General features: G+C 46.5%; 1 protein-coding gene across 42 annotated transcripts in view; it reads right to left on the bottom strand.

Moving 5' to 3' along the window:
• Positions 1-23,245, bottom strand: part of MADD (MAP kinase activating death domain) — a 2,081,072-nt gene that overhangs the window by 1,969,241 nt on the left and 88,586 nt on the right. Inside the window, exon 2 of one of the 42 annotated variants that reach the window (XM_069623116.1) lies at positions 3,175-3,215. The exons of the other annotated variants lie outside the window; for them this stretch is intronic. The gene's annotated coding sequence lies outside the window, so the exon portion shown is untranslated. The remainder of the gene's footprint in view (positions 1-3,174; positions 3,216-23,245) is intronic. 42 annotated transcript variants of the gene reach the window in all.

Here is a 23,245-nt window from a genome sequence, read left to right on the forward strand (position 1 = left end):
TTCTTGACCCCTAAGAATTGACGCCTCTCCTGCTGCACTCCCATAGAGAAGTCAGGGAAGATTCTGATTGTTTGGGGGCCCAGGCGCAGTTCTCCTTTTTCACGAGATAAGCGTAGGATGAGGTCTCTATCTCTCTTATTGAAAATGTTTGCAATGATGGGCCTGGGAAAGTCGCCAGGTGCGGGTCGCGCTGATAGGGCTCTATGGGCACGCTCCACCGTGAAGTGAGGGGAGAGAGCGGGATTGTCGAGTAGCTCCTTCAGTAGGTCTTCCACCACCAATTGCATGCGTCCCTTGAGGGCATTTTCAGGCAATCCGATTATAAGTACATTATTCTTGCGGGATCTTGATTCCAGGTTATTGCACTTGGCCTTCACCACCTTCATGTCCCGGCTAAGGGTGGTAACGGTGTCCTGGAGGGTGAGTATGTTATCTTCGTTGGTGCTTATGCGCGTTTCCACCTCCGTGATTCTGGTGCCAGCATGGTCTAGATGAGATTTGAGCGACGCCACATAGGCAATGATATCATCTAGCTTTTCGTGAAAAGTGGCGAAGTTCTTCGTCATGGATTCCAGGATCGTCGCAAGGTCAGGTGTCACGGTGGGTGAGGGCGAAGCAGAGTCCTCATGGTTGGAAGGTGCTTGTCCTTGATCGGATTTAGGGGTTGCTTTAGCGAACTTAACCATGGCCCCTGTGTCTTGCTGGCGCCACGAGATCTGCCGGACATGGCAATATGGGTAGATGCGAGGCGTTTGCCGGTGGCAGGTGTCCGGGTGTTACAGCAGTGCTGGGACGCAGGTGGGGCCCAGCAGATATGTTGGGGCCACGTTAATTGTGAACCTCGTAGCGCTACGCAAGCACCCCCGAGTCCTGGTGTATGAATGTGGTTGATGTGTTAATTGTGTGCCCTCCACAAACAGGGTTATTAGTACCAACGTTATGTTGCGGGTGACAGAGAGACAAACCAGCGGCCGGGCACACCGGCAGCGGGAGTGGCGGCGCAAGCGTGGCCCAGTCGGGCGGAAGGCGGGCTAATCCAGCATCGCTACTCGCTTGGGCGGGCGTTCCGCAATGGCCAGAGGCTGATGAGGGCCAAGTGGGCTGCAGCAATAGCAGACACTGCGAGCAGTCGGGTAGTAGCTGGCCTCCCTAGGTCAGAGTCAGCTCAAGAAAGGAATGGCAGTCATAGCCCGCAGGTAGTCTCTTGCAGGGACAGGGGTCAGTGGGCCCGGTGATAAAGGCCACGTGGAGTGGTTGCTGGGCTGCAGGGGCGTGGAGGCGCAATTGGGGAGAACGACAGCAGTAATTTATGGGGAAATCCCCAGCACCCACCTTGTAGCCGTTAGGGTGGCAATGCCCGTGTGTCCAGTGGTGTCTGATGGCGCTTCCTGAGGGTCCATGCCCGCACCCCAGACCCCAGTCTCTGGGCCCTTGGGCCAGTAATTCGCGGGGGGCGATGACAGGCCGCAAAGCTGCAGCGTGGCCCCCGCGGCAGGACAGAGCACTGATGGTAGCCACCCGCTCCGGCAGTGGCGCAGTACAGGGAGTGCGAGTCCCCGGGTCCCTATGGGGGGGCCACAGGGGCAGTACGTAAGGAGAACCGCGGGGGGGGCTCCAGCTCATCCCACAGGCGTTGCAGGCCATTGGTCCAGTGGCCCAGGCAGTGAAGGCGTCGGATGGGCAGTGGAAGAGAGCGCAGCTCGCACGGGGCCCAGCGAGCTGACAAAGGACCACAGTGCCAGAGAGTTCATGAAGCACCGCTCCGGCGGTGGCACAGTGTGAGGAGAGCAGCCGCCAGGTCCCTAAGGAGCACCCAGGGACGGCGAATGTGGAGGGCTGCAGGGGGCTCCAGCCCGCCCTGCGGATGTCACTGACCGCTGGTCCGGCGGTCCGGGCGGTACAGGTGGCGGACAAGCAGCGTAGAGCAGCTCTGCCCACGCGGGGCCAGACAAGCGGCTGGAAGGCCGAGGAACAGTGCTCCGGCTGGCGCTGGAAGGCAGGCGTACCAAGCCGGGGGACGCCTCGTGGCGTATCACGCTGGTTCCGCAGGGGCAGGGACCCAGGGCAGTGCGTCCAGGTGGGCGCCCGCTCTCGGCGACCGTGGGCAGGGCAGCGGCTGGTCACACCCGCGAGACCATGCAGAGGAGGCCGCACAGCAAGCAGGATGTCGGGTGGCCGTAACTCGGGCTCCAGGCACCGATTCTCCTCAAGGTTGCAGGTACGTGAAGAGGAGGGTGCCGGCAGTCAGTCAGTCAGTCAGTGGCAGGATGGCCAAAGCACTGCAGATGGGCGCCTATATTTGGTGGATAAAGGCAGGCAGAGACGGAGCTCACAAGCTAAGCAGCCATTTTCTGGGCTGCTCAACAGCGCCCCCACCCATTTTCTTTTTAAGTATGCTCTACAATGCAACATTTTAACCCATTATTAAAAAAATAATAATACATTCACGGGGGGGGGGGCGTGAATGCCCCCGAACCCACCTTGATTGGTTCAGGCTCCCTCACTGCGCTCAGTCGCAATGGCATTTTTCACTAGTCGTCACCGGCCCTCGGACTGTGTTGGGAACAGGGTATGTGATGGGGTGGGGAGAGCCCAGTGACTGGGTAGGAGTGGGATGAGGGAGCCCAGCAACTATGATGGGAGCAGGTGACGGCGCACAATACATACTGTCCCTTAGGCATTTTTGGAGGGGCCCGACCTGCATACATTTTGCTATGGGGGGGCACAGGCTAAAAAAGTTTGAAGACCACTGATCTATACTGTTATATACCTCGGTAAAGCGCTTTGTTGCTTCTCAAAGCTAGGTCTGTGCTCAATAAATACAATAATAACAAGAATAAAAAAAATGTATAAGAATAAAGCTGGTTCAGGGCTTCTTTTGGTCACAAAGATCTACAGGCGTAATCCTGCACATACAAAGCAAGGACGGAAGAGTGAGTAAAGGACAGATGCGAGTTAGCAGGCGGCACAGCATGGCGAGAAAGGAACAGAATAAAAAATACATTTTTAAAAAAAAGACTGAATGAGATTCTAACTGGGTGTAGAAATAGCTGGGAAAACAAACAAAAGCAGTGAATCACTGGAGCTTCCAACAGACAAGAGGTGTCAAAATCAGAGACATTGCTCCGACATAGAATTGCTTTTGAAAAAGGTGACTAGGAAGAATGATCTAACCTTGGAGGTTTACAGGATCAATGTTTTCCTTGACCCAAGCTCTGAAATAAACATTTTATTTATTTGTTATAGTTGTAAAAGTACTTTGGAACTAAAAACAACTGTTAGATAACTTTTACATAAAATAACCATAAAAAATTCATTCAATTTATCTGAATCTATTGCCACATCTCCGATTACACTAGACATACATCCATTGCCTATTAATAAAATCCATCAGATCAAATGAATTCCACATATTATCTACAATAGCTCATGGCAGTCTTTTCAATTAATTTTAACAGACATCAGTTTTACTAATGGGTACACACATCTACACTTGATTTCCATATATTTTACACATTTACTACTCGTTCTTATAATTCAAAGCCTAACACTACTGTAGGCCAATTGCTATAAAGTGCAATGTGCTTATATTCCAGGACCGTTTTCATTTCTGTGATTCAAAGACTGATACAGCTTTGAGCCAAGTGCAATGTGCATGGATTCCATAGACGTATTAAGACAATAATGCCAAAAGTGCAGGGTTAGAATAGAAGAACAAGTTACTTCTTACCTGGTAACGTTCTTTCGACGGGATGTTCCTCCGACATATTCCTTATCTTTGATAATACGTTTCCAGCTTGCTGGCCTCGGAAATTTTTTCTGTAGAGGGCGCTGCGCCTCGACGGCCACCGTATTGGCGCCGATGTCACCATGCCCATAAATAGCCACGCGCTGCGTCCGTTGTTCAGTTTCATTTTGTAGCATAAGAAAAGTCATGCCTGAATTGGTTAGTGACCTTGAAGGAGCGTAAGCTGCAACCACAAGGGAAGTTATCACTGCGGGGATGGTTGGGAGGGGCGATAAGGAATACGTCGGAGGAACACCCCGTCGAAAGAATGTTACCAGGTAAGAAGTAACTTGTTCTTCGAAGGGATTGTGTCCTCCGACGTATTCCTTATCTTTGATAGACTCCCATAGCAGTGGCATGTAATTGGAGGTGGGAGTGATAGTGTTATGTATCCCTTTAGGGATGGACCGAATGTAATACGGCCTTGCCAAATCTGGTCTCTTGAGCAGTGGAGGAATCCAGATTGTAAAATTTTGTGATGGTATGTGCGGACGACCATGTGGCAGCCGCACATATGTCCCCGACCGGTACCCCTCTTTGGAGAGCCGAAGAGGCTGCGATACCCCTGGTTGAATGAGCCCTGAGATTTTGGGGTGGCTCTTTCCCTGCTAGTCTATAACATTCCAGGATGGCCAAAATAATCCACCTGGAGATGGTTTGTTTTGTTATGGGTAGTCCCAACTTGTGACCCGAGTACCCTACAAACAGTTGGTCTGCTTGCCTGATCCTAGCCATTCTGCTGATGTAAAAGCCGAGAGCTCGCCTAGGGTCCAGCCTATGTAGCCTTTCCTCCTCTTTCCCCGGATGGGGAGGAGGGTAGAACGAAAGCAAGGTCATTTTCTGAGTAATATGAAATTCAGAAACCACCTTTGGGAGGAAATTAGGCTTCACCTGTAGGACAACTTTGTCCTTGTGGAAGATTGTATGTGGGGGTTTACAGAAGAGAGCTTGTAGCTCACTCACCCTCCTAGCAGATGTTAGTGCTACCAATAGGACAGTTTTAAGCGTGAGAAATCTCAGCGCGCTAGAGTGAAGTGGTTCGAATGGAGTGCCCATTAAGAAGTTTAAGACTAAATTTAAGTCCCATAAGGGAACCTGGAATGGTTTTGGAGGGTAAACATTAGTTAGTCCCTTGAGAAATTGTACCACTAGAGGAATTTTGAAATACGATGGTTCCTCCGCAGTGCGCTTGAAGATAGAAAGCGCTGCAAGATAGCCTTTTACAGTGCCCACTTGAAGGCCCGAGTTTGCCAAGTAGAGTAGAAACGATAACACCGTACCACATGAAAAAGGGTCGATATTCTGTTCCCTACACCAGCTGCAAAATTTGTTCCAACGGCAGCGGTATAAAGACTTTGTTGCTGGTCTTCTGGCTGAAAGCAACACCTCCATGACGTCATCAGGGAGATCCCAATCATTGTACCTCAACCTTTCAGAAGCCAAGCTTGAAGGTTGAGGGCTCTGGTGTCTGGATGGAGAACCTGACCTCCCTTCTGCGAGAGAAGATTCTCTTTGAGTGGAAGACGGATTGGAGGACAGATGGACATATCTAGAAGGTCTGGGTACCACGTTCTCCTGGCCCAATCCGGGGCAATTAGGATCATGGTTTTCCGGAATCTTCTCAACCTCCTGATCATTTGAGGAATAACAGGGACGGGTGGGAACGCGTAAAGGAGTGGAAACTCCCAGTCCACTACGAACGCATCTCCTATAGCTCCTCTCGGGGGAAATTCCCTTGAACAGAACAGATCGCACTTCCTGTTGGTACTGGTGGCGAACAGATCCACCGGAGGGGTTCCCCAAAGGGAAAAGATCTCTTGAAGGACTTCCTGAGCTAGCTCCCACTCGTGGGAGACTGTGCTCTGCCTGCTCAGAGCGTCCGCTGTCAAGTTCTTCTCTCCGGCTAGGTGGACTGCCGATAGAGAGATTCCTTCTTGGATTGCCCAAAACCAGAGCTGCATCGACTCTCTGCACAGTAGCAGTGATCCTACGCCTCCTCTTTTGTTGAGGTAGTGCATGGCCACCGTGTTGTCCGTCATTATCAGGACATTTCTCCCCTGTACTGATGGCAGGAAAGCTTTCAGCGCTAGTCTGATCGCTGTCAGCTCTAACAGGTTGATGTGTAGTCTGGACTCCGATGGAGACCAACGACCGCTGATGGTCAAGTCGTTGGCATGGGCTCCCCACCCCGTGAGTGAGGCGTCTGTGACTACTGTCATCTCCGGCCATGGTTGCCAAAACAGTTCTCCTTTCAAGATGTTCTCTGGATAGGCCCACCATTGCAGGTCGCGGGCTACCTTGTCCGGAATCCGGAGGAGATCTGTCATTCTCCCTGAGAATTGCGACCACCGACTCCTCAGTGCCCATTGAAGAGATCTCATTCTCAGGCGAGCCTCTGGCACAAGGAAGATGCAGGATGCCATGAGGCCTAGCAACCTCAAAAAATCGAAGGCTGGGAGACGTTGGGCATTTTGAAACTTGGTGACCATCTGTAGAATATCTTGAGCCCTCACCTCTGGTGGCGAGGCTTTTCCCAGGGAAGTGTCCAGGACCGCTCCAATGAACTGGAGTCTCTGTAATGGTATCATCTGTGACTTCTTTAAATTGAGGGAGAAGCCCAGTGTGTGAAGGAAGTGGCAGACATAATCTAGCTGGGCCTGGGCCTGTTCCGAAGATACAGCCCTGATCAGCCAATCGTCCAGGTAGGGGTAGACGTGGATCCCTTCCCTCCTTAGACTCGCCGCCACTACCGACATCAGCTTGGTGAAGGCCCTCGGGGCGGAGGTCAGCCCAAATGGCAGAACTCGAAATTGATAATGAGAGTCGCCAATTGCGAACCTCCGGTATTTCCTGTGTTTGAGATGGATTGGCACATGGAAATAAACGCCCTGAAGGTCCAGAGATACCAGCCAATCCTGGAGCTGGAGGGCCTGAAGGATCTGAGAGAGAGTTACCATCTTGAACTTGTCCTTCCTGAGGAACCTTTTCAATTCTCGTAAGTCCAGGATGGGCCTCAGTCCTCCGTCCTTCTTTGGTATGAGAAAGTAGGGGGGGGGGGGGGGGAGGAGTACCAGCCCTTGTTCCTGTCTGCTGCAGGTCCCGGTTCTATGGCACCTTTCTCTAGCAGGTCTATAATTTCCTGCAAGAGGAGCTGATCTGGAACTTTTAGAGAGCTGTTCCCCGGTGGACGACTCTGAGGAATGTGTAGAAAGGGTAGGCAGTAACCTTGGGAAACTGTCTCCAATGCCCAAGCATCTGACGTTATAGCCTGCCATTCCGTCAGATGGTGAGTTAACCTGCCCCCTACAGGTGTATTGTGTGGGAAGGCCTCAGAGTGGTTTGGGGGCGGCTGATGCAGATGCCGAGGGTAAAGAGGCACCTGCTGCTGCTGCGGTCTTAGTACTTTTGATCCGTCCACCTCGGGTGGATCTCCTTTGGCCTCTTTGAGCCGGCTGTCCTCTGCCTTTCCAGAATGCGGAATAATAGCGAAAGGACTTCCCTCTCCCAGAGGTTCCTGAGGGGCGAAAAGGAGTTTGGCGGATAGCAGCTCCTAAAGATTTTGCTGCACCTTTAGAAGTCCGTAACTTTTCCAGACTGTCATCAGCCTGTTTCCCGAATAATGAAGAGCCGTCAAAGGGCATATTCAAAAGTCTGGCCTGTACATCAGGGGCAAAGCCCGACTTTCGCAACCACGCATGCCTGCGGATTGTTGTACTTGCCGCCATGGCCCTGCTGATACTGTCAGCGGAATCGATGCCAGTTTGAAGTGAATTGCAACTTGGCATCTTTGCCATCATTAACAATGTTAAGGAAGGCTTCCTTTTCCTCTCCTTCGGGTATGCAGTCAGCCGCTGATGAAGCACACTCCCATGGTGTGTGACTGAACCTGGCGAGCGTACAGGTGGCGTTGATGAACTTCAACGCCATACTACAGGCAGAGAAGACTTTCTTTGCCATAGAGTCGTACCTCTTGTCATCTCTATCCTGTGGGTAAGCGGTCCTACTGCTAGATGAAGTTGCCGCTTGAACCACCAGGCTCTCTGGGGTCGGGTGTTTTGACAGGTATTCAGGGTCAGCAGCCGCTACCCTATACTTGGTTGACAATCTTTTATTGACTGCAGGGATAACTTCGGGAGTTTCCCCAATTAGATGCAATTTTCCTTTGTAAGGCTGCATGGAAGGGGACCACAGGGTCCTCCTGTGGGCCTTTGTCCAATATATCTGTTAGGTCATCCTGTTGGAAAACAGGTGAAGGCGCAGACCAACCCATAAACGCAATTATTCTTGCCATCAGGGTTCTATATGGTGTTTCGGGATGTTCCCCTGGGTCTGGCTTAACAAATTCCACTTCTGGGGAAGTGTCCAGCCCACTTGCCTCATGTAGTGACTCCTGTAGTTCCTTCAGCCTTCTTTCCTCAGAGGAGAAATCCTCTGCAGTAGGCAGTGTGGTGCTCTGTAACCCAAATTTTTCCTGGTCAGAATCTTCCCCTTCATAAATTGGAGAGTCCAGGGTATTCTGACCTCTGAAATGGAGTAAAACCCATTTCTAAGGCAGAAGGAGCCAAACTCGTAGTTATTGGATGAGAAAACGTCGATGTCGTCGACGCCGATGTAACAGGCTTCGAAGGCGCCGAAAACGGCGTCGAAAAAACTGGAAGGGGTCTCGAAGAACTCGAGAGGATCGGGATCCTACTCGAGGGCATCGACGACGGTCTCGGCGTCGTGCCGGAGGCCCTTGAAATCACTGTTGGCTGTGGGGTGGCCTTGGTCCTCTCTTTCATCGGCGTCGACGATGGCGTCGAGTCGATCGACCGATGCGTCGAGGAACCCTTCGACAACGGCGTTGATCCGTGCATCGAAGGAATCTTCGACGACGGTGTCGATGACGATGCCTTCCTACCCGATGGCTCATGGCGCTCTCGGGTGGAATGTTTCGCCGGGTGCTGAGACTCACAGCGTTTTGATTTTTTGGGTTTTTCACCCGGGGTATCACCCTCAGCTGTCTTCGAGGGGGTCGAGGCCGCGTTCTCGAAGACGCTTAACATTTTCTTTCTGAATTCCTCCCACTCAGCTTGAGAACTGTGTTTGGTGGGACAGGAGACTCTTTCTGGGGACACAGAAGACGAGGAATGGGACCTTTGACGTCTCTTTTTTGAGTGTCTTGATCTCGACGAATGGTGGGAGCTGCTTCGAGATCTAGAATGGGAATGTTTTCGACGGCGAGGAGACGAATGCCTCGACTCAGCCGACGAAACTTTCCAGGAGGTTTTGGCTGACTTACCTCTCTCGAGCTTCCCCTTGCGCTCCTTCAAGGCTTTCGCCATCATGGACATGCAGTCCTCACACTCTGAACAATGGTGCTCGGATCCCAAGGACCATAAGCTTATCCTGTGTGGATCCGTTATTGACATTTTTTTACTGCAGTCTCGACATTTCGTGAAGCCGGATCGCGGCGTCGTCCGTTCTGATGAAGAAGCCATCGAGAACTATAAAGGTATATTCGAGTAGAAATAGTTAATTATCCTGACTGAACTGAGCACCGATGTTCTGAGGCCCCACGAATCGCGGAAAAATGGAACTGAGCAACGGACGCAGCGCGTGGCTATTTATGGGCATGGTGACGTCGGCGCCGATACAGTGGCCGTCGAGGGACATCGACTCGGCGGACGTCGACGCGCAGCGCCCTCTACAGAAAACATTTCCGAGGCCAGCAAGCTGGAAACGTATTATCAAAGATAAGGAATACGTCGGAGGACACAATCCCTTCGAAACAGGTTTATGTACATACTGCCCATATCTGGACATATATAGTGATGCACGTACTGACAATCCGTCAGAATATGTCTGTGTCAAGATTTTCAGGTACATCTGACAATGTCATTGGTTTTTAGCCAATTGCCATTGGGCACCATGTGTCGCTCTAACTGGCAAATGGTTAGTCCTCATCAGTAGTCGGAATCTACGGACATCTGGATTAGGGGGAACGTAATAGATACATTTGTGGACAAACGAACATGGGTGAATTCCCTCTAATTGATAATAGTTATTAAGTCGGCTCATATGTATAAAGTTGTTTTCCCAGTCTTTTTTAAAAATGCAATTTTTACAGCTTTGTACCGACCACAAGAAGATCGGTCAATTGACCAATTTAATTTAATGTACAATTCTCTACATAGATCATCGGATCTATTAGAACAGTCAATTTTCTTCAATTGGATTATATCACTCCCTAAAATTCATAGCATGTGGCTCTGTGGGTGGCACTTTGCCTTCAACTGAAAGGAGCCCTCTTTGTTGAAGGATAATGGCTTTTAATGATACTAATCGAAATTCTACTCTAATATATTGAATAGCGCAGGAAAGCGGAAGGCCAAGTATAGTTCGCCAAAAATTTCCTATTTTATCTATCCAAGATAGATTTTTGATGGAAAGGGCCTCCAGCCCATAAGCAATAACCAGGACGAGCCACTGCGTGTATAACATCATTACACCCATCAAGGTGTAACCAGTATAATTAGAGACCAATCAACGTATGAGCGCCATTATTTGTTTGGCACGTTGCATCTTATTTTCAATTAGTGAAGAATATCCAAGTCTGCTGTCCATTATCCCGCCCAGATATTTATAGGAGTCAGTATATTCGATGGTTCCTCAACTTAATAAAATCTTTGGCTTATACACTTTTTTTTTTTTTTAACGCAAACAGCATTATCTTTGTTTTTAAAAAATGGACATTCAAGGAATGGTAAAACGTCCCAGCTCTTCTAAAACTGCTTTCATGCCCTTGAATGTATGATCTACAATTCCAAGGTCATCAGCATAAAGTAATGCTGTGACCCTTATCGCTTCAAATTTTATTGGGCAGTTCACATTTTTTTCAAGCCGTTTAATTAGCTCCGCTAAATAAAGATTAAATAGATGCACCGCTAACAAACAACCTTGTTTTGCACCTTTGTTGGTCTTAATTCGTCTTGTCAATCGGCCTTCATTATCAAGGTGTATTTGAGCTGTATTATTAGAGTGAAGCTTAATTAGTATCTCTAACAACCAACTCGGCATTTCAATTCCGTTAGTATCTCCCATCACTTCTTACGGTTGACATTATCAAAAGCAGAACTGAAATCTATGAACGTGACATAGACAGATGGATTTCTTTGTTTTGCTCTTTATATGATAGCATCTAGTAGGCGAATATTGTACATAGTGCAAGAGCCTGATCTGACGCCAGACTGGAAGGGATGAAATATCAGATTGGCTTTAGACCAGCACTGCAAATGGTCTGACACTATAGCTGTGAATACTTTGCTAGTTGTGTCTGGTAAAGAAAGCAATCTAAAGTGTTCTGGCACAGTTCTCGTACCAGCCTTGAATACAGGTATTAGAATAGAGGTGGTCCAAGAAAAAAGGTATATATTTTTCATTACATACCTTTTTGCATAATATATATATGATCTGGGACCAACTAATCGGGTCGTGTTTAAGGACTATGGACGATATCCCATTCGGGCCAGGGGCTCTTGAGTTTTTGAACTTGCCAATCATCGCCTTAATACCTTTCCTGGAGAACTTTAATGGCCATACATTCGGGGCATCACCTATATTAACAGCCGACAGCTCTTCGTACAGGATATTCGAAAGATATGTTACCCATTTATCTTCATCTATTGCATTCAGTGGTTGCGAGAGGGAGTTTCCGCTTACTTTGTTCAGCATTTTCCACACTGAACAAGTATCCCTTCCTTGCAAAATACCAATCATCATTTACCACTTCGCATTTGTCTTCTCGGCTTTTCTGCGTCTACACCAACCCCAATATTTGTTGTTCAGCTTTTCCTTTTTGAAATGGTAGACATTCATGGGTAGATTCAGCTTTTTTATTTTTCGAAGCTCCTTCCGATGGAGACGCCTAGCTTTCAACATCTCTCCATCGTAGGATCTATTTTGAACCTTCCCAGTCGCCACAATAGGGGCCCCATGGACTAAAGCTACTTCGGTAGTGTTTTATTTAATCAAGTTCTCAATTTCATCACTTTTCATGACATTGATATCAAATTTCAAGATATCAATTAATTGACAAATTCTTCTAGACATTTTCTTAATTTTTTTACGCATTCCATTTTTATTTAGCCCACTATTATTAACAGTAGTATTTGAGCCTCCCCCCCGCCCTCCATCGTTGTTTCCTGGGTAGGGTATATGCAACTTGGCATAAATCAAGCGATGGTCAGTATATAGCAACTGAGTCACCCCAAAATCACCAATTCAATCAAGCGCAGGCACATTTCCGCCTATGTAGTCCAAAGTGGCAGATCTACTGCCACTAAACCAGGGGTGTCCCTTTTTGTTATCCCATTAAGCGTCCATATCTCCCATTCCGCCAAAAAGTTCCGCCAAACTACACCCCTTTCTTCGCACCTGGGCTTATCCATCACATTTGTTACTACTATATTATTAAAACATTCCTACATCGACGTGACCCCGCATTGTGCATTGCAATCAACATCAAGGAGTATCATATTATTTCCCTCTATCAGGAGCCAGTCTAATTATAGAATCGATAGATTCAAGTATCTCATTCGTACATATTCCAGTCGGAGGGTCATAGATATTAATGATCAATATATGTGGGGCTACAGAACAATTTTTAGCCTTTACTTCTATGGCTAGCACATTATCATTAGATTGTTTAGATTTTATTTTGCCATCATAAAAGTCATGGTTTACCCAGATTATCAGGCTGCCATACGGTCTGCTTTTTGCTCCTTTTTTAGCATTATATTGAAATATACAAGGGGTGTCTATATGATAATCCTTTGATAGCCACGTCTCTTGAAGTAAAAATATAGAAAATGTAACAAGGTGATCAAGAGACACACTAAATTGTGCATGGCCTTGCATGTTCCATGAAGCAATCGTACACACTCATGGTTGCGCCATTTCTATCTGACTCAACACATTTTTTAATCATTTCCAACCCGCTTGATTGTCAGTTGCAGTTACAGGCTGCACGGCGGGCTTACTCATTACTTTGGTTTTAGAGATACAACAATGTTCACATTGAGAGGGTTGGTTAAGAACGGGAATCTCTTGGTCTAATTCGTAGCAGAGAAAATCCAATGATTCTTCTTCAGATCATAATAAGAGTGGCTGTCGCTGGAAAGGACACAATGTCCTAATGCTATAGCCCCAAAATCACGCTTCATCAGTTGTATACATTTAAAGTGACAGGGCTTCAATATTCTTAGTGCAGGTATTTTAGTAAATAAATCAGCCAATGCAGATCTATTAATGGGCTTCTTTGTTCTCTTGTCCGTTCTTTCAGTGATCGTTACCAATCTGTTATTTAACGGACACACACGTTCATCAATTAGTTTTTTTCAACAAGTTCCCCTTCAGATGCCATTTTCATGTTCTTTGCTGCAATCACCACTTTAACTTGAGGAATCTCCTTATCTTCTGTCTCACTAACAGTTTGGTTTTCCTGGGCCACATTCCTCACAAACTATTTTGTATTACTTACCTTGCTGTTTTGTAGAAGCCAGCTGGTCAGTGTACCCGTTTTCTGGATTTGCCTTTTTTTCCTTTGGTTTTCCCGGTTACGAAGACATCTAGATTTACATTTCGTTATCCCTTTTGAGGTTGCAATAGGGTTTAAAGGCTGGCATTGCACAGGCACTTCGTCTTCGATGCTAATAGGTAATGATGGCTTTTCCATTTGTTGTTTACGTTTTTTTGCCCGTTTTCTGGCTTGCTTGCGAGTGGGATAAGATAATGGAGATTCCGTTTTATTGTAAGAGTTACAAGATGTTTCATGATACCCAGTGGACAAATCTTCCTCGACTTGTTCCATCATTTTGGTAATAGGTATCACTTTAACTACCTTACCAGCATTTTGTGTTCACGTTTCCTTATGGTGTTGATAAGAGTCTCTAAAATCTCACTATATTTCTATGATTGAAAATATATCCGATCACATAGTTTTATAAGCATTTTCAATGCAAAATGCATTAAACTGCTAGATGGAAGCAGGCTATTCACTTCTGGAATTCAATTTTTCACTTTAGTAACATTTTGCATCATGGGAACTGCACTTCTCTCAGTGACGTTAATCACTTTGTTGTGCCGTGATGCCTCAATGGATTGGAGACTTATAGGGACTGACATGGGAAATAAAGAGGGAGTACTTCATAAACTAGGTCATGCTCTGATGTTATTGCACTCTAACTCCTCGTTACCAGCTTCAAATTTCCCATTGAATTCTCAATACGGGCATCCTCGGCTTCGGCAGCAGCTCTATTTGATCTGCAAAGTCGATACAAAGATCCAGCAATGAGTTGTCGTCGATTTCTCCCAATGATGTTGCAGATAGTACTCACCCCCTCGGGTGCTCTGCTGCCTGGGGAAACTGACTCTAGCCGGGAAGAAGTTATCCTGCTGGCGGTTCTCCCGGTATTGCGCCCTAGGTCCTTGGGGTCTTCTGTGCGTGCCAAAACGACCGGACGCCCGACTCCTTTGCCGTCCGGTCCCCGCGAAAACCCGGCTGGCAAATATTTGCTCATCGAGCTCTGTGCCTTCTCTAGGGCGGAATATGTAATGACGAATTGCTTCATTTCTTTGACGAAAGCGTCTCCAACCAATAGGTCTTTCGCGCCTTCTCCCGCCTCACGTGAGGACAGATCGCTAAGCTTGCTGTCAATTTTTAACAGCACACCTCACCTCCTCTCAGAAGATAGTGCGCAATTTGCGTTCCCTAATAAACAGACTGGGCTTTGGGCCCAGTTTGCCAGGGCTCGAGGGTCCACTGGCGTGTTCGTGTCCATGGCTCTTTCGGCCAGATTCATCATTTTTGGGAGCGGACCTGTGAGGTCTAAGAGTTTATCTTGGCAGCCTCGCCATGCTCGGTCCACCCCTGTCTGCACATCCTTGGATGATTTGGTGACAAAAGTCACCATTTTTGGGTCGAGGTCTAGGGCGTCGGTCACTTTGCCCGGTAGCTCAGGTCTGGGGCATTCCGCCCTCATTTTGGACCTTATATCTCTGTCCAAAGGCTTTTTTATAGAATGCATCATATATTGAGCAACTCTGGTTGAAGGCACCCAGTCTGTGGGTCTCGGATGCCTTATCGCCTCTGGGTCGAACATGTTGCCTAGAACCTCTTCTTCTGGAGGCTGCTCTGAAACTTCAGGTCTTTGAGGGGACTTCCTCCTCCTCCCCGCTTTTGTCGTCCGGAGTATATCCAGCATCCTCTTCTTCCCCTCTATTGTACACCCATGGGGCAGCTAGGGGGCATGACGGGGGGGGCGCGGGTCAAGAGCCTGGCACTGTCACCCTCTTTAAAAAGGCTTCGTTCAGCCTGCTGACTGGGTCGACTGGCTCTTGGGGTCCCAGGTCTACCGCGTCTGGATGGCCCAGAGGCGTCCGTTTTTACTCTTCCGAATCTTTTTACTGCCCTGTTGGTCAACCCCTAACTCGGGGTGTTGTGCTGAGGTCCCCTCGCCGGGGCTGAGCGCCCTTCTCTTCCTGAACTTTTCCTGTTCAACCTTCTGCTTATTCAGCATGGCTTCTAGCTGGTCCAACCTCTTTGCCAAGGGTAAAACTCCTTCAGACACAGCCTGTGAGGAGTCCCCCAGAAATGAGGGAAAAATTCTGATTTTCCCCCGTGGGCTCCTCCATCCATTCCTCTGAGCTCCACTCAGGGGAAGTGCTTAATGACCCTCTGGGCTGTTCATAATGTGCCATGATATGAAGGTATACTGGAACCTCAGCTTTTAATTGCCCACAAGGTGTCTGGATAGCGAGCTGTAGATATTCTCACCATCTCTTCTTATTAAATTTAAATGTAAATCCTAGCTGTCTCTTGTTCGCGCTGTTAACACACTCGTACTGTAATAACTGTTTGCATAAGCGAGGTGGCTGCTGGGGCGTGACCGCTGTACTAATTGCTCCTGCGGGGTCCTAACGCCACGTCGGGAGACTGCTCTTGGATCTCATCACAGTGTAAGGAGGCGGGCCGGCTGCCTCGAGTGAGCGTGTTTGCCCATGGCTCCGGCCTGGCCTCCTAAGGTCAGCTAAGACGAACACTGCGGAAGAAGAGGGGACGCAGCTCGAGCAAATGCTGCGCACGATCGTTCCCCATCGGCCCGCTCACCGGGCAAGTATTCTTTGCAAATACTACTGAGGTAAAGTGAAACTGCTACGTAACATTAAATAAACATTAACGCGCTGCAGCACCTATTCATATAAACGCGAGCATGTTGTGATTTCCACAACATAAACACTGGCGCGTTCGCGCCCTATAACATTTATATCCTTCAAATAGATAACAAATATGACATTATCGTGTCACCATAATGTTACAGAAAAAGTACTTAGCTCTGTGGTGCAGCAACAAAGAAAGGAGTTGGGCTTGCAAGGGGTCTCTCATATAGGTATTGCCAGAGCCTGATTGGGCAAAAGAGACAGACCAGGGCTACTCAAGCCCAGGGGATTATAGGGACTAGAAGTTCATGAAACATTTTCCTTCAGTTTTAAAACTATGCTTCCCCTTTTTTGTTTTGGGCCTCCAGAGGACCTAGGAGGAAACAAAAGTTGTGTTATCAAGTTTTAAAGAAAGAAAAAATGTTAAAAGATTAATTGCTGTGGGAGCAGCAATAAAGAAGTAAAGCATAATGCTCGCCTCCTGTCGACATAGAATGGTACATCAAGAGGTCTAGTGCACATGAAACGAGTGCTTGTATATTCATATTTGTAAGACCTCCAGCCATACTCCAATGCCCTAAACCACTCGTACAGGACATTCAAACAATCTGCTCATTGTTGAGAGCGCTTTGGTCTATTACCGAACCACAAGAATCCTCTTCTGGTCCAATCTCAGAGGATGCACTTTATATGGACACATTTTGTTGCAAACCAGGAAGCAGGATTCCCACCAGAGAGCATGAATCAGCAATTGAAGGAACATCTGTCAACCCATAGCGGCAGACAGCTTTGTTTATCTTCTGTGTATCTTGGGCATAAATTGAATTGAAGCCACTGGTGAGATAACTCATAGCAAGATGGGATCTGGTGTCGCAAAACGTCAATATCATGCTTTCTGTTTCATAGAGGATGCAGAGCGATCTTCACTGGTGGCTGTGGGAGAACACCTGGAGCAGATCTTCCTTAGATGCATAATTTGTAAAAGAACTGAGGACAGATGCCAGCCACAGAAGTTGTAGTGAGACACAAAGGCAGTGGTCCTAACCAAAGGGAGTAAAATCATCAAACTTAAATGAATTGGAGGCAGACAGGGTGGCACAGCTAATCTTAGCAGACCAGAACAATGAAATCAACTGTTCAGTATGAACAGGAAATACTGTGGTCAAAGGATAACTGAACAGGCAAGGAAGGCCAAGGTCACGGTCCTTGTTTTAAGTTGCCAGACTTTAGCCTTGAGTGAGATTACACCATCATAATCAGTGATGAACATCCAAGGAGGTCGAGAAGGGTTCAAAGACAGAACTTTTAAAGAAGGGTTTACATGCAAGATTTTTTGGGGCGTTTGAATCAATTGTTTTTATGTGCATTATTGTGTCAGGTAATTTCATTTTTGTGTATTGCCTCAAAATTAGAATTGTATTTCGCAAAGTGCTTTGCACTTTATAAAAGAACAGAACGAGAATCATACGACGATCATATTAGCTAGGTATTCCAAGTACTTATTTAAAAATAAAAAATAAAAAAAAGTGCAACACATCAGTTTATACAAACAACTTCAACAGCTTCTAAAAAAATGTCTAAGGGCGATGATCAAAGATACATTTTCGACCCAAATCCGTCTTGACCAAAGCAATTCCTTTGCATATCCAACCTTGAAACTATCCATTTCTTCAGAAAACAGTCAATCGAATCAAAGCAAGGGCCTGGCAATCCAGAACCCAGTGTCTCAAATTTTGTCCCTTCAGTGGATTTACAGAATCAACATCACAATAGGGACTCTTCAGGGAAGACGAGCGTCCAGTTTTTTTGTCCTTTTCGCTTGTATGAAGCTGTTTAAAGTTTACAACGTTAATGCATGTGACGCAGCTTTTTGCAAGGGAAACGCATCAAATAAGTTGCTAAGTGAACCTTTTTGAAGGGAAATCTTGCATATTCAGTAAATGTGGAGTACGACATTAGAGCCTCTACAGTAAGTCTCCAGTCTTCCCCAAATAGTTTCATTTTCACTGCATCAGGAAAAAAATGTAACTCCACTTCCAACAAACCAATGCGCTCCAACAATTGGTTCTTATACGCATTAATGGCTTTAACAGAAGACCCACTCAGCATCTGGTGTAAATCTATGTAGATAAAAATACCTGTAGAAGACAAAAACCTATGATTTAAGAGGTGCCTCCACTGAAGGCGAGCCTAGAGCGATATTAAATCCAACTTGTGCCTATAATAGTATTAGGAATAGAAGACAACCCCAAAGTGATCTTCCATGTCTGCCCCTGCAAGGAGTCGAGGTATGAACATAGCTCTACGAGCGACAAATCAAGACCATAGATCAGAGTTGGCTCAATTTGACCAATGTAGTGTTTTAAAACAGGGAGAATTGAATATCTGCACAGTTTCACAAAAGTCGCTTCATGTGAGACAACAAAGCAGATAACTTTAGTTTCAAAGAGGACTTCCACCATTCCAAAGATGCACTGTTCAACAAATAGTAGCCCAGGTAATGTAGAGATGCTACCAGCTCTACTCTTTCCTCACCCAAGGACCAGCACATAGTTTTAATTCTTATTTTGGGAAAATATTTACCACCTTATATTTAGAGCCATTGGCCACAAGATTATTGTTTAAAGTGTAGGAATGGAAGATGTTCAACTTTGATTGAAGACTCTGTGGAGTTTTATCAAATAAAATGATATCGTCTGCGAAAGCCAACCAATGAATCCTTAAAGGACCCAGTTTTACCAGGACCGCCTTATTGACCCGCCAAAACTTCTCAACGTCACTGAGGTAGATGTTGAAGAGTGTGGGGGCCAAAATACACCCTTGTCTCAAGTCGAGGTTGACAATGACGGGAGAGGAAACTGCCGCTTCCTGATTTAAACAGATTCTTAAAGACGTATTCCGGTGCAGGAGAGCAGTAAATTGGAGCAATCTAGCAGGTATCTTGTAATTTAATAATTCGGTCCACAGGAGCTTTGGAACCATGCAATCAAACGCTGAAGACCTAGCCAACAATGTCATGTACACGTTCCCAGCATGGTTATGTTTGATATTCTGTTACAAGTGGGACAGGAGGGTCGCATTCAAAGAGGTGCCCATATTTTTCTGAAGCCCACCTGGAAGCAGGAAAGGATAGCAGATTGATTCACAAAGGCAATCCTGTAGTTGCCAGGGTCAGATGGATCTCTGTTTTTATAGATTGGGATAATTAATGACTAGACCAGGTGGAAGGAACAGTTTGAGACTCAAATTCCATCAAAATAAGGTTTCAACCTACCTGAGGTGGCCAGGCCTGTAGTGGGGTCAGGAAAGTTGTCAAAAGATGTAGGCATGCTGAATTTCTTAGTGTAGAAACGAATGCAGGAGGATTCTTGAATGCCGCCCCCCTTCCACTGAATTGATGGAGCAGATGGATTGTTGATTCTAGCCCCAAACTGTCATTAGATTTTATAAGATGTCTCAACATGGTCTGGTTGTCCTTCACATACAAATAGCATTTTAAGGATTTAACAACATTTCTCCACCAAATATACCCATAAAGATAATCCTCTGGCCCTTAATGTCCTATGGTTTTTGCATTTTTCGCGGTTGGAGAATATTCTTATGTCAAAATAGAGTGGAAACGGTTTCCTAGAGGAGACTTCAGCTTCGAAGGACACTTTCCTGATGCAGTTAATTATACATACATCCAAAGGGTCACAGCCTGAGGCATGCAGAAACCACTGTAGACCTGTCAAATCAAAGAGTTGCGGGTGGTCGAGGGAGATCCGGCAACCCCAAGCAGAGTGTTCACCAACTTTATATAGAGGCTGTTGTCCCAACGGCACGTTAGATCTCTCCTGCTGTATACTACTGGAAGCAGCAGTGGGCGAACAACGTGATTGACAACTGACCATTTCAAAGTAAAATTTATAAAAGAATTAACCCCCAACGCCCAGATCATAAAAATGTATTTTCCACAACTTTCAAGTTAGATGAAAATAAAGTGGTCAAGCCAAGAATTGTTCCTTCTGCTACACCCCGTGAAAATATGACCTACATTCAGCAAGGACATATCAAGTTGCTGAAGATGCCAGTTGGGCATAAAAGTGAGATTATTTTGCCCTCAGCACAGTTGGCCTTGAAGTTCCCTCCCACTATCATAGCATGAGAATGACCCTCCATCAGCCACGACTCAAATACTTGTGTCAAAGTGGATTGATAAGAATCAATGGAATATTTGGCAGGGTTCCAATAAATATTACCAATAAAAGTTCTGCGTTGGTATCAGGAAAACCAGATCAAACCGCCAAAACCCCATCCGAGGGAAAACAGGCATGACACTTATGTTAGCGTTTGTAGCAATTACCAGGCCCCCGCTGGGGCAGCTCAGTCCTGAACGGGTAGCCGGTAAGAAAAAGAGTGAATAGCTTTTGAGATCAAGTTTGGTAGTCAACAGTTTCGTGGAGGAATAGAAGATTGAAATTTCGTAAATACATGGAGACCTCCCAAACTTTATTCAGATTTGTATACCCACATGAATTTCAAGACAGAGTTCAGATACCATTCTGGTTAGGGTTGATTGAGGCCCTGGTTTAAAGTTGCAAACGTTGTAAGTGCAGACTCTAGCCGGGACCAATCCTTTACCTCTTTGAGCATAGAAATTAATGGAACATTGGATGGAGGGGAAAATGGAACTCGCACAGCCTCTTTGTTGGGCATGTCAACCAGTCTTGATATTGTAGGAGAAAATAGCAAAAACGATTTGGCAGTAATCTGTAAGCTAATTTCCCATAACTCATATCCGAAGGAACATAGATTGTCCCTCTGGCCCCAAACCAAATTTGCCACGATCTCAGAATGAAAATATGACACCAAGGGAAGGGAGATAAAGTAGATGGCCTCCTAGTTTAAGGGTCCTAAACATGGTATCAAATGAAATATTTTTAAGACCGTGGATCTATTTAACCATATCGAGCCATCCATGGAGTTCAGAATGCATCTCCCAAGCAATAATCATACAGGTGCATGGGTCAGTTAGGTCTGTAGGTGAATACTCGAGATTCACAGTTGCCAGGGGTACCACAGCAGAGGTCAAGACTGGAGGTGGCATGGAAAGCATGCCTACGGACTTGACCGGGGGGATTGGTGCTAGCCAAATTTGCGAACCCCGAGCCCCCAGTACAGGGATGTGCAGTAGAAGTGAGATTTTAATGGCATCAGGAGAGCTTGTGGGACGTAAAACGGGTGCATCCCAACAGAGTTTAAACTCAAAGTCAAACCTCAGTGCTCGAAGGATCCATAGCCTTGGCAGTGCGCCACTGCAACGGTCTGGTAGATTGATCAACCACCTCTTTAGGGGAAACAACGGAGTTGGGCGGATTGCTAGAACCATGGTTACATAAACCCTCCACCCTTTGCAAAGCCTGACAGGGGGTAGCTGAACCAGAATCCCTCCAAGCCAATTGTTGTGGATTCAAAGCAATAATGGTGTCCACTATAGGCATATGTCTAAGGTATCTTAGGAAAGAGTTGCAAGATTTATGTTTGGCAACAGGCACATTTTTTGATTTCTTTCGATTGTTCTTATTTTTCTTCCTTTGAATTCTGGACAAGCAATTATTAGTCATAGATGTAGAAGACTGTTCTAAATCAACCGTGCTGATCTGCTCCACTCTGATAGGGGCCTGAGGGGAGTCAAAAGGCACGCAAGAAACATAAAATTGTGAACAAAACTCTACAAGAGGTGTAGGAGTGTTGGGAGTGGTGGAAACATTACAATGCTGTGCGATATCCATCTGGTCGCAACAGTTAACCTCACCATCAGCCACGCTAATAGGTTTACGGTTGATCCCAGGAGCAGAAACGCAGGTAGCGTGAGCCGATTGAAAATTAGCTCCTGCATTAGCCCCATGAACAAGAGACTGAACACTTTTGTCTAATTAGGCAAGTTAAGTTGCATTTCCAGTCACACTGTCATTGACGTTGTCGTAAAGCCTCAGAGATGCCAAGATTAAGTGCAGCCCAGTAATCGAAGCCGAGCCAAATGGACCCGCTTGGAAAGGAGAAAGAATCCGTTTTCTAAAAGAGATATGTTTTTAGTGATGTCTGGGTCCAAAGTCCGTTGCATTGCATCGTGAATAGTCAAATTATCCAAGGCTTGAGTCTTCCCCAAAGGAACAATATTGGATTCCCAGCAAGGGAGTTTGACCTGGCCATGTCCAGTGCGACACCTCCATATCGTTACATAGTCTAAGAAAAGACTCATTCTGAATGAACGACTCCTCTAAACATGGCGAGGAGGGAGGGACCGTAAAAACCGGACCTTTGTTCCTTCCAAAATGTTGCTCAAGTTGAGGAACCGGGTGGAGGTATTTAGATTGCCTGTGCTAACTATGGCTAAAACCTCTGAGCGAAGCACTTGGGCATAAGTGATAATCGCTTCCAGAGGAGCGCACACAAGTTCAGTAGAAACAGCAAGAGACTGATGACACTGTAGGGTGAGCCTGTTGCAAGGATGCCTGGTGACTGGAGGAGGAATCCTCATTCAACAACGAATGAGATAATGCTAAAGGCATCGTGGAGCCGTAGAGCCAAACGGACGGCACCACATGATTCGAAGTGAGCAGCGTGCCAGAGATGTCCCCCAAATGACAGTGAGCCGGACGGGACGAGATAGTCAAGTAGCCACGTAGGTGCTGGTGTTTTCTGAAATACAGACTCTTGCTTAATATTGTACTCTTGTGAAGTTTTAAACCGATTCGATTTCACTGGTTAAGAATGGCATTGAACTACACGATTATATCCAGGCGCATGAACCAGATGTCTACATGATTAAATCCAGGCGCATGAACCAGATGTCATGTGCCTCACGGAGACATGGCTCACTAAAGCCCATGGACCAACCATAGAGCTTAATATTGTACTCTTGTGAAGTTTTAAACCGTATCTTCTAGATTCGATTTTACATATTCTGCAGAATTTTGCATATTTATAAACTTACCTAGATCTACTTGCATACTCTCTTACTCGCTTGCATAATCTAGACCAAACGAGGAGAGTAAAGTTACTTGCGCGTGTTATTTGAATCCGAGATATTGCATCTCAGCACACACGTGACAGGAGTTTGAACTACAGTCCCTAGAAGGACTGTAGTTCTCCTGCAGTACTTGTTCCGTCCACATGCGCGAACGCGCTGGCGCGAACAAGACCAGCAAGTCTGTGCGGGTCCGTGCAGTTCTGCGGTCCACTCTACTAGCCCAGGATAGCCATAATATGGCCATA

This window comes from Ambystoma mexicanum, chromosome 11, assembly GCF_040938575.1.
Source record: "Ambystoma mexicanum isolate Mex_15411 chromosome 11, UKY_AmexF1_1, whole genome shotgun sequence".
NCBI lineage: Eukaryota > Metazoa > Chordata > Amphibia > Caudata > Ambystomatidae > Ambystoma > Ambystoma mexicanum.